Raw genomic sequence first — 12750 nt, 5'->3', positions numbered from 1 at the left:
TTGGTGACTCTGGTTATTTACTTTCCCACCACCTTCTCTACCTCCAGTAAAGAGATTTTGTTCTAAGGACTTTTGTGTTACTTATTATTATTATCATATTTTTTTTTAACCTAAGGCACTTTTAAAAATTCCTGTTTGCTTTCATATAAATGGTACAGCAGTTTCTGAGCTCCAGTAAATATTCTTTTACATAAAAGAATAAAAATTAAATAAATAAATAAATAAATAAATAAATAAAATAAATCTGACGGGTGCCTGGGTGGCTCAGTGGGTTAAGCCTCTGCCTTCGGCTCAGGTCATGATCTCAGGATGCTGGAATGGAGCCCCGCATCGGGCTCTCTGCTCGTCAGGGAGCCTGCTTCCCCCCTTCTCTCTCTCTGTCTGCCTCTCTGCCTACTTGTGATCTTTCTCTGTTAAATAAATAAATAAAATCTTTAAAAAAATAAAAAAAATAAATCTGACACTTTCAGGGCAGCATTGGCATAGTGCACAGAACTTCCTGACTCATCTGAACATTTAAAAAAAAAATCAAGTAATTACTGCCTTTTAGTTAATGTTTGCATTGTTAGATGAGAATTGGAAGCTTTAGACAGAATCTGCTAGAAAGGAAAAGGATGAGGCATCGTCATCAGCTCTAAGTTACATTAGCCAAACCAATGGCTAACCAAACCATTAACCGATGACTGAAATGTATAATCAAGGCTCTTAATTAGAGCATATTATTAGCTTCTCTCTCTACAATATTTCTAGTAAACATTTTGCAATTATTAAGCTGTTTCTTGTATCTGCTGCTTTGAGTGTTTGATAATTTACTCTTTATTATTTCAAACTTCATGTTCTTGCCCATCTTTTATCTTCCAGGTTATAGTAATAAAATACATAAGCATTACTTACTTTTATCCAGCAGAAAATCTGCACCAGTGAAAATGGACAAAAGGCTGACTTATAAAGCCAAGTCTCTGATTTTGATGAGAATTTTTAAAGGGGAAAGAAAAAACGACCTGAGGAACAAGAAGTATTTTACTTCTCAAAAGTAAATACAGTTTTCAGTCTCAATTTGCTCTACTCTTAAGCATTAGTTGCCTTTCCAGAAAGTCATGTGCAAAGCAAATATATCAAATCATATTCTCCACTGAAAATTATAAGCTTTAGAAGCCTGTCACTGGGCGGGGGGGAGAAAAAAAACCTCAAGTCATAAAACTGTCTTTAAACAAATACATTTTTAGCCATCTACTATATACTGTTTAGGTTAAGAAGAAATAATGAAAATTTTAGAATAGTACTTAAAAACAACAATAAGGATTCTTTGCATCTCTCTTTTTTTTTTAAGATTTTTAATTTATTTCTTAGAGAGAGAGAGAGAAAGACATCACAAGTAGGCAGAGAGGCAGGCAGAGGGGGAAGGGAAAGCAGGGTCCCTGCTAAGCAGAGAGCCCTATGCAGGGCTTGATCCCAGGACCCTGAGACCATGACCTGAGCCAAAAGCAGAGGTTTAACCCACTGAGCCACCCAGGTGCCCCAAGAATTCTTTGTATTTCTATAGTGCTTTACAACTAGCAAAGATCATCTGTATACATTATTTCATTAATTTGACTCTCGAAAAAATTCTATATAGTAAGCATTGCACTTCTCATTTTAGGGACCTCTGCTTTCACTTTGAAAGTCACTTTCTTTGCTAACCAGTGGATTTTCTATGCATTCTATGTCCTCTTTGCACATGAAGTGATGTCATCACAGGTACCATCAATCCTTACGATATTTGCACATTCATTTTAAGCAAACATATTGAAAAGTATTGCACAATTAATTTCTATTTCATAGAGTGTTTTCCCTAGTTCAACAGTTGGCGATTAAGTAGCTACAGTGATGCTATTGTTTCAGGTCTTTGCCTGACCCCAATCATTGAAAGAAGGTAGGAGACACCTAATCTTCTTGTTTCCTGATGCCACTTTATGAACCATCTCTTTAGATTCTAAAGTCTAGATTAGCCAGCTTCCATTCAGAAGACTCAGTTACCAGTCCACATTAGAATGTAAGTAAGCATTAAGTGTACACATGTTCATTAAATGATTCCTAGGTAAATTGGCTCCAGACTGAGATTTTAAATCTCATTCCAGATGTTTTTTTAGAAGTTTTTCTCATGCTTCAGAAAAATGATTATATACAAAAAAAAAAAAAAATGTATCTACACAATCTGTGTATCTAGACTGTGAAAAATATTAAAAGAATTTGCTTGTTGCAGAGATGTTCCCAAAATCCATCTTCTCCTCTCTTTCCTGAGCACCCTGCTGGATGACATTTCCCTGCCTCACTTAAATTTAGTTATGAAATATGACTGACTCAATGGAATGTGAGCAAAAGTGAAAAGCATCACTCCCAGACTGTCCCCAGCATCCTCCCCTGTATCAGCTTTTTGTTTTGCTTTGTGTCCTCTAACTGCCTAGGATGTTGATGACCCCACAGTTACCTTAGAAGCCATATTGGGGATGGTAGAATGTCCATTCCCCTGGGTCCCTGAATGAATATATGGAGAAGGGCTCCCCACAAACCTGTTCACCTATTCTGTAGTGTTATATGAGGAAAAACACAAAAACAAACAAACAAAACAAAACAAAACAACACCCATTTACATTACATTTGAACTTTTATACAATTTGCATCTATTTATTACATTTGGGGGTGAATCCGGGTTTGGTCAAACTTAAGCTTACAGAATTTGAGAGGCCATCTTTATGAGAAATGAACAAATTAAAAATATAAAATTTACACAAGTGAACACTTAGAATGAGACTGAAAATCCCAATAAATTACAGAAGGCTTATACATTTAGGTCCCTTTCTTCTGAGATCTACTGAGGCGATTACTAGGATTTCTTCCACAAAAATGCTTCCAGGTTACAGCTTGGATTCTGCTTCTCATCTAGAATACCTGAAACTCTCAGAAACCCCCAGCTCCAACACAGGTTTGGGGAAGGGAGGGACCCCAGAGCTTAACCTTCATTAGCTTTCCAGGAAATCTGCCTTTGGTAGCATCATATCCTCATATTAAAATCTGAGCATTCCTCACGTCCTACTGTGAGGCAGAGTGAGATGCAGGATAACTAGAGGGCACAAAGCTCATGATAACACAAGTTAGTAATACCCTCTTGGGAAAGAGAGACAAAATTGTTCCACTGATTTGAGCTCTACAACATACATAGAGTAGTTTTACAAAGCTTCCTCAAATTTTTAGTAACTGATGTTTCTTGAAAATATGAGTTACTCAAAGGCTTTGTTTCTCCTATTATCTATAGGACCTCTAGCCCTTTCACTACTGCCAACCAAAGACAATCAAATTTCAAACATTTTTTTCCTAAATACCAGAGAATTAACTAATTTCACCTGCTTTCAAACTTGTATTAGAACACACCGTGGAAGATATATTTATGCATCTCGTGTTTTTTATATGTATTATATATTATTACAATAATATAGATCTATATTACATAATTATATAAATATGTATATAATATATATCTGAGGGGCTCCTTGGTGGCTCAGTGGGTTAAAGCCTCTGCCTTCAGCTCAGGTCATGATCTCAGGGGGGAGCCTGCTTCCCCTGGTCTCTCTCTCTGCTGCCTCTCTGCCTCCTTGTGATCTCTCTCTGTCAAATAAATAAATAAAATCTTTTTAAAAATAATAATAACATGTATCTGAACTATGTCAGTTTGTCTACAAAACTCTTTCACCTTCTCTATTCTTATATTTAAAAAGAATGTTATTCAGGAAGGGCCAATATAACATTTTGTTCATTAAAATGATGGCATGAAAATTCTTGGATTATAGAGTCATGTTCTCTCTACATTGCCCAGATTTTAAGGCTATTCACTTCTAAAAATTATTTCAGGATTTTTAAAAATAACACAACATGAACCAAAATTATAAGATCTCTAGTATCCATTTTATAATACTTATCCAACAATGCCCCATAGTGTTTGAATCTGCACAGAGAGGGAGAATATCATGAGGCATTAGATCTCTCAGTGTGGGTTTTGACAGTGAACCTAGTCTGGTTCTGTTCCCCATCCCCATCTCCCTATCCCTCTTAGTTCTCCAGCAGGTTCCCTTTTCCCCAGTGTCAGCTCACTAATGCTGCATAGCAAATACACACCCAAGAGTCTTTCTAAGTCATGTAATGCTCTCAGCTCATTCTAAAATCTAGAAGGAAACCAACCATGGTCTCAACCAATATCAGGAACCTCCTCCAGCCCCCATCTTTCCTTCCCCTTTTGCCTCCGCAGTGACACTTGACAAGAAAATCAATCTCCCAATCAAGGCATTTCTTCTGAATCCAGTATCCTCTGCCATCAGCCCTAAATGCAGCTCTCTTACTCCCAAACTAAGTAGAACTCAGCATCCTGAGAGCCCTTTTTCCACGTATCACATGCTAGAAACAGGCGACAAAGAGGGAATAATAAAATAGCACAACTTGCTTTCTCTTGAGTGACTTTTTCTCTAGAAACAGTTCATTAGCCAGAGAGAAGCCAACCCACAAACATACTGAGATTTTTGCACGTTTTACAACCTCTAGAGCTGCAGCATTAAGCCACACCACCCCCTAGAGATCGTTTGTAGGCACTGAGCAGGCTGTCCTGTTCCTGAGAGAAAAGCTCCAGTGTGTCTCAGACACACTGAAACATTTGCTGAGACACTTCCTTTGATTTGGAAGATTCCACTTCTTGCTTGCACATCCTGTTGAGACGGTACAAGAAGAAAGCATGGGAATTCCTGGTATTTGTTGAATAGATACGAAGTTTCCTCTCCTCAACTTTACAGTGAGTTTAGTGTTCTGAATGACACAGAAATCTTATGAAAAAGACTATGGGTACTATGAAAAGAGAGAGGCACATGGGTTTAGCTTGTTGAGCACTTGTGGTAATAAGTTTATGAAATATTTCACATAATGCCTGGCACATAGGTGCTTAGAATATATTAAAAGAAAGGAAGGAAAAAAAGGAAGGGAGGGAGGAATAAAAGAGGGAAGAGGAAAGGAAGGATAGAGGGAGGAAGGGAGGGGGGAGGGAGAGAAGAAAGAAAGGAGAAAGGGGGGGGAGTAGAAAGGTAGGACAGAGGAAAGAGGGAGGAAGGGAGGAAAGAAGGAAGGAACCAGAGGGAAAGAAAATTACACTATGAAGTGGTCAGTCCAAGGTGCAAAGCAAGGATATTGTGGGGGCAGGGAGAGAAGGGCACTTATTCCAGATACAGAGTTAGACTACATCTGCCCAGCCTGGCCAACCCCCATGCAGCCCGCTCCCTCAGTAGCCCTATCTCACTTCAGTATCTCCAGACATGCAAACTCTGGGAAGGAGGGGACTCCACTGTAAAGGAAAGAATTGTGTCTAAGGGCTGGTAGAAGAGAAGCAGGAGTTACTCTGCAAAACTGAGGGAAAACCTCTAGAGGGCTTAGCAAAAGCCCAGGCAGCCAGTGGGAGGTGGGGTTAGCCCCAGGGGGGGTGGCAAAGCTCTGGACACCACAGCAGAGGACGTAAAAAGCTTCAGAGGGACTCTACCATTTATATTTCTGTGTGAACTAGGCTCCCCAGGAACTGCAGACAGAATGAGTACTAAGGAAGGGAGAAGATTCCAGAAAAAGACTAGATTTTCTGCATCTCAGGTTACATAGTGGCTCAGGGTACCTCTAGATTTGGAGTTCTGCTGTGACACATTTACACTCATTACCAAGTGAAGAGGAATTTGAGTTCACAAGTAATACTTCCATATGTCATTTTCTTTCTAACTTTTTGTATAATATTTTAGTCTGATTAAAAAAAAAAAGTCTTGCTATCCTTTAATGCTATTTAAAATTTCAGAAAAATCTAAGCCCAGAGCAATGATAACTATAAGAAAACATTGTTTTAATATTAAAATAAATATTTTCTTCTTACATCAATTAGATAACAGCTGAATCACAAATTTGTGTCAGTTGCTAATTATAATATTTTCAATTCTAAGTAAATCTGAAGATAAAACACACTTTTACCATCAAACTTGTTGCACTGTTTCATTTTCACAGCCAAAAGTGCAGAGAAAAAAGATTTACAAATGAGTGTTGGTAATGAAAGGGCCTATTCAGTCAGAGCGGCCCCACCCAGGTTAAACTGCCATTTTGTTGTAAAACTTAAATTGACCTTGCCCCCGCTCCCACGCCTAACAAAGTCCAAATACAAGGGTGCATCAGGCCAGGTGGAGGTATTCAATCAGTGGGGGCGCATACTGTCTCCTAGCTACCAAGGAGTATGGGCCCCGCCCTTTGGGCACCTTTTGGGCACCCATTCTGAAGTAGGTGATAGACTGGTTCAAATGTCTACTGGGGTAAATTGTAATTCAATTGGTCGCCTAGCATCACTGTGGAGCTTCCTGTGTGTGTTACAATCTCATTGGCCACCTGTGTGTGGCCAGGCCCAACCACATGGCCTTTGCTCTATAAAAGTTGGTCTGGAAAGCAGGGAGGGGTCGCCCTCTCTGTAAGAGGTGTGGCCCTGGCCGGTCAGTTTGATTCCTGATGCTTGGCACGAAATAAAGCTTTGCTTGACCTTCGCTTTGTATTAGTCTCACTCCTTTAATCATGGACCCATTATTGGGGTACCCAATTTGGGGGGGACCCAACAGTAATATGGGAAAATCTGATGTGAAACATGTTCGCATATTTTAGAATAAACTGAGATTTTACTGTAAAATTTTCTAAAGTGATTTTTTTTGAAAATTACTTTGATTACCAAAAATTTTGTTGAATGATAAAAACTTCTTTTAAACATCTTCCCACAAAGAACTTTAAATAGTGAGGTTCGCATGCTTCTAAGTAGCATTTTTTATCTATAAAAATTATTTCACTAATCATTTTAAATTACTCTAATTCAGATTTAATTATTTCCTTAGAAATGACTTTCAAGAGATTTTTCTTTCAAGCCACAGCAAGTGAAGAAGGGCCTTTCATTTCCAGTGAGGCCTGACTTTGCTCAAAGTTCAGGTACAGCTTCTCCAGGGAGAACAGAATAAGCAATTGAGTGGAGTTTTTCATGGTATCTGGGATTTAATGCCTTGAGAAGTCCACAATTCTTATGTTAAATGTCTAACTCTGTTGGCAGTGGTCTTTTTTCAGATGCCTGATCTGATTTTTCCTCTGATATTCTAAAATATAAATCCTGATGTCTGGAGTAGCATTTCCAGCAAACCATAGGCCTACTCTATTGTTTTTTGGTTTTGGTTTTTAATTTAGCATATTTTACAACAATTTTGACCTCAATACTTGAGAAAACAAATTATTCTCTCTACATTAAATAAATAGCTAGGCACCATGTTCTTCATCAGAAGAGTCATCAGAACTAAGAACAATGTAATTATGTAATGAGTATCTACAAAAATGAAAAATATTATCAGCTAAACTATCAGTTATGCATCTGACAGAAATGTAAGATAAATCAATATTTTTATGAGAAAAAGTCTTGTAAAATTTTTCTTCAGCATTTTGAGTTTTTTCCTATTTTCTACAATTTATTTATTTTTTAAAAGATTTTATTTATTTATTGAAAGAGAGGGAGAGCACAGAGGGAGAAGCAGACTCCCTGCTGAGCAGAGAGCCTGACTTCAGGCTTGATCCCAGGACCCTGAGATCAAGACCTAAGATGAGACTAAAGCAGATGCTTAACAGACTGAGCCACCTAAGCACTCAATTAATTTTTAAAAGCCCTTGAAGAGTTTCCACCATGTATCAGGATATCTAAACTCATGAAAAAACAAATGATTAACCTTGGAAAAAAATATTGCTTTTAAAAATAATATATCCCCATTTTTACCCCAAATAGTGCTCAGTAATGAAGGTGAGTTTGAGACATGGCTCAGTAGGTTTGATGTAGATCATAGTATTAAATTGGATGCCATTCCTTATAATGTGTATAGCCGGAACTTGGCATAAGTCTCATAAAATATTTTGAGAGTTTGTTTTTTGTTTATTTACTTTGTTTTATTTGCTAAATTCAGATATCCAAAGAAAAAATTTTTAAAAAATTAAAGAAGACAAAAAAGGGAAATAAGAAGGGTATAATCAGACTATCCAAATTATGGTATAGCAAGTGTTGATTTCAAGAATCTCCTGATGTCGAAGGCTGCTCGTTTGCTTGCCGAACTCATCCATTGATTCAGCAATTATCAACCGAATGGCTACCCTGGTCCAGGAACTGTTCTAAGTTCTGGTAGTACACTGACCAAAGCAGTACCTCTGTTCTTGCATATTCCATTGATAAAGACAGAAAATTAATTTTTAAAAACCTACCAAATATATAATATGTTAATAAGTGCATAAAGGAAAATAAAGTAAGGAAAGGGACTGGAAAGCAATGAGGAGGGTTAGGGTGGAGGTCTGGCATGGTGGTATCTCTGATGGGTGGCTTTTGAGCAGAAATCTGAATGAGGTAAATAAGTAGGGAGCCATGATGATGCTGGACCATTTCGGGTAGGGGGGCTGCAATGTAAAGGTGAATTGGAAAAAGTGAAAAATGGGAAGAGCTACTACTGGCCCAAGGCCAGAGCATGTAGGATATCATAAACTATTACAAAGATTTGGGATTTTATTTTCACTAATATTTGTGGTATATAATTGAGCTACCTGTGGATATCATACCTTACATGCCCAGAAAGAAAATAATAAGTGATAGACATATATCACTGATCTTATTAATTGCATGGCTCAACCCAAATACTTTATTACTCTATTAGCTATGTATTTCCATGACCTAAAATATTATCAAGCTAGATTTTTTTTCATAATTTTAAAAATACGTTTTTGTTTGTTGTTGTTGTTGTTGTTAATGCTTTTCAATGTATGAGACTCTAATGTTGAATACAACTTTTTAAACAACATAAGTTTCCTCTCATGCCAACTGCCTTTATAATTCTGTTGAGGTCTCAGAATGTACTTCCTGGAAGATAATCCCTAGACTAACAGCTGCGAAGAGTGGAAGTTAGCTAATGATGCATCATCTATTAAATCCCCCCAGTAACTACATAGATCTACATTTAAGACAGTTGTCCTTTGCTCTTCTCACTCATAATCCTTGGTTAATCTAGTAAACTATATATTAAAAACTCACTGTGAGTAAGATGTAAGTTATACCCACATTATTCAAGTTCTTAGAAGACAAAGTTCCTCTTCGGAAATCTTTGCCAAAATCAGGAAAACCCTTTTCTTTTTACCAGTCCCTAATAATCAATTGAACCTTTTCAAGAGCAATAAAATAATTAGAATCCAAAGAGATAGAAATCAATCATAGTGTGATTTTTCTTCCCCTAAATTTCTATTAAGTTCTTACAGTTCATGTGATAATGATGTAACACTCACCCTAATTTCTCAATCGTTTTCTGGTGAGACTTCCTTTAATTTCAAAATTCTGAACAGATGAAGTACTCTTATCTTTAAAAAAGTGGCAGAAAAGAGAGACATGTCTATGTCCAAGTTTCATTGTCAAGACATGATAACACTTCCCTAAAGTGAGGCAGAAGCTTGAAGCCTTGCTCTTTATTTATAACCTATATAGGATAGCATCTAATCATAATCTGTCTGATTTTATTGGGGCATTTAATGAAAATTTTCTTTTATTAAAAATATTAATAAGTAATTACCATGCATCCTTTTTTACAAGGAGGAAAAATATAAAAAATCCTCAGTTTATTTCAAACTTCTATGTCTTTACCTTATAAATTGGGTATATTTTCTCAATGGAATATAACTTTAATGCACCATTCCCAAGAAACAATAGTAAAAGTTTGCCAAATCCATCCCTCCCAAATGGAACAAATGTTGTCATATGGCAAACATTCAAGAATCTAAGTCTATAAAACAGATTTATTCAAAGAGCTCCTGGATCAGTGAGCTAAATCTCTCCCAAATCCACCCACATTCATACCTTTAGTATTTCACAGTTTCTACCAAATGGTCATTCTCTCTTCCTATCCAGACTTTGGAAAGTCTTACAGAATGGCTTTACTTCCCACATTCAAACATTTGTATGTCTAAGATATGCTTTATCTTCAAATCATTTTTAATGTAGCAAAAAATAAAATTCAGCAGGACTTTAATTCACATAAAATGGAATTTTGTCTGATGATGTGATGTATGCTTTACGAGTTGTTTTTTTAGTTAATTTGCACTGCTCTTTTACTCAGGAAAATACTGGATTTGCAAACTCATCAGAAAATTTTAAAAAATTTAAAAATTTTTTAAAGATTTTATTTATTTATTTGACAGAGAGAGAGAGAGAGAGAGAGAAAGAGCACAAGCAGGGGGAGCAGCAGGCAGAGGGAGAGGGAGAAGCAGGCTCCCCACTGAACAGGGAGCCCAATGATCTAGGACCATGGGATCATGACCTAAGCTGAAGGTAGACACCTAACTTCTGAACAATCCAAATGCCCCATAAGACCAATTATATATCTGAATGGAATAGATAAGTTTGGTTATAATCTATACACAGAATCACACTAGCTCTAGAAAGAGAGACTGACAGAGAAGGGAACCCAAAGTTGAGAGATACATAATCTGAATCTGACCACTATATTCTCTACCAGCTATCTCCATTTGTATAAATTCAAAAACTTTAACATATAGGGGCACCCAGTGGCACAGTCTATTAAGCATCCAACTCTTGGTTTCAGCTCCGGTCATGATCTCAGGGTCATGAGATCAAGTCCCACAGGTTCTATGCTTAGCGTGGAGTCTGCTTAAGACCCTCTCTCCTCTGCCCCCTCTCCCCCATCCCCGTCTCTAAAAATAAATAAATAGATCTTTTTAAAAAAGGAATTTTATCATATAATTTAATTCCTATAGAACTAAGCAGTGTGATCTCTGAGCCATAATAAGATTATATATTTTAAAAAAAGAAAACAGTTTGTATTTCCAAAAACTGAAATAACCTCTTCATATTTTTTTCAATACAGAAGCTATCTGTCTTTCACTCATTCTGTACACACCTACTCAGGGATCATTACATTCCTGGTAGCATTCTAGGACTTTGGGATAAGTTAAGGGGATAAAGGAAGGGAAGGATTTCTGTCCTGAGGGGAGGAGAGGAGACAGAAAATTAACAACTTTCTAATAAGTACATGAATTATACAGTATATAAGAAAATGAAACTCTTATGGAAGAAAGGCAGAACGCTGTCAGCAGAATGTGATCTGAGAGTGAGGAAGTGTCTGTCCGCAGTTCGAAATGAATAATCAGGACAAACTTTGTTTTGAAGATCACCATTGTCTAAAGACACCAAGGAAGTGAAGTAAGCCATGTGGCTCTCTGAAGAAAGAGTCTTTCAGAAAGAGTAATAGCCAGAGCAAAGAACCTCAGGAGCCAAGATGCTCAGCACAGTCAGGAAATGCAAGGAGGCCAGCGAGCTGGAGAATGGTTAAAGTGGTGGTGGGGGGGGCGTCTTAGGAGGATGTCTTGATGATCTAGGTGACCCCTGATGGTTGTTTGGACTGCAGCAGCAGCAGTGGAAGAGGTGAAACATCTCCAGATTCTTGAAAGTACCTTGAAAGCAGAGTCCATAGAATTTTGTAACAAAACTCAATTCAGTCTTCACCATCAATATGTCAGTATTTATCGTCAGCAAATCATCACTAGGAAAGGAAAGGAAAGGAAAGGATTCTGAATGTATGAGTACTAAAAAGCAAAAACTGGGATTATGTTATTGCCTGCTTTTATTTTATTTTATTTTATTATTTTATTTTATTTATTTTATTTTATTTATTTTTAGGCATCTAAAAGCTTAGTTGTCAGAGAATTTTAAAATCAGTTAAAAAAAAATCTGTACAATAAGAAACCCTTATCTGAAAAAACAAAAAAATTTTTCAGAAGTGGAAAGGAGCACAGGAAGAAAACCTCAAAATAGAAAATTCCTGAGAAGACGAAGCTGCCAAACAAAATCCTTGTTTGTAACAAAGAAGGGGGCAGCAGTAAAATGTTATTTATAATTGCAAGTCAGGGTTAAAAGGATCTCTTATTCACATAACCTGAGTTAGCCCAGACCTGGAATAATGGTTCTGTGTCCTCTACTGAACCCAGGAACCTGGAGGTACTAGAATATTTAGTACTTCGTTTTCTCAAGATTGGTGAAGTTTATTTAAAACAAATATTCTGCTAATTACAGATTGTGTGCTATGTGTTAGGCACGTGTTAGTTTGGGTCATTATCACAACAAGCATATGAGGTAGTTCCTCTCAGTATCCCCACTTCATAAGGAAGAAACTCAAGGCAGAGGATGCAAGTCATGTGTCCAGGGAAATGAGGAAAATGGGTTCCACCACAGAAGGCAAAGAGTGTTCTCCATCACCTCTTTGAGAAATGATGGTTTCTGTGTAATAGTGAGTTCACTGTCCGCAAGGGTTATAAAATAAAATTATATGTTGAGCAGAAAACATATAAAATTATATGTTGAGCAGATAGTGAGTTCACTGTCCGCAAGGGTTATAAAACAAAATTATATGTTGAGTTGTTCCTTAGTATGTTCCTCAGTTGTGATGAGGGATTGAGTTCCAATGTCCCAACTACTCCCTGAACCATTTTTTCCTTCCAGGCTGACCTTCACCATGCTCCTATTCGGTGCTTTGATTCAGACCCCAAATGCCATTCCCTCATCCTCTGCCTATTTGAAACTCACAAGCTATGTGAACATTCTGGCCCATATTGCATTTTCCCTAAAGAGGTTATTTCTGCACCCCCGCTCCTGAG

The sequence above is a fragment of the Mustela lutreola genome, chromosome 1 (assembly GCF_030435805.1).
Source record: "Mustela lutreola isolate mMusLut2 chromosome 1, mMusLut2.pri, whole genome shotgun sequence".
NCBI lineage: Eukaryota > Metazoa > Chordata > Mammalia > Carnivora > Mustelidae > Mustela > Mustela lutreola.
Note: the sequence above shows the minus strand (reverse complement) of the source record.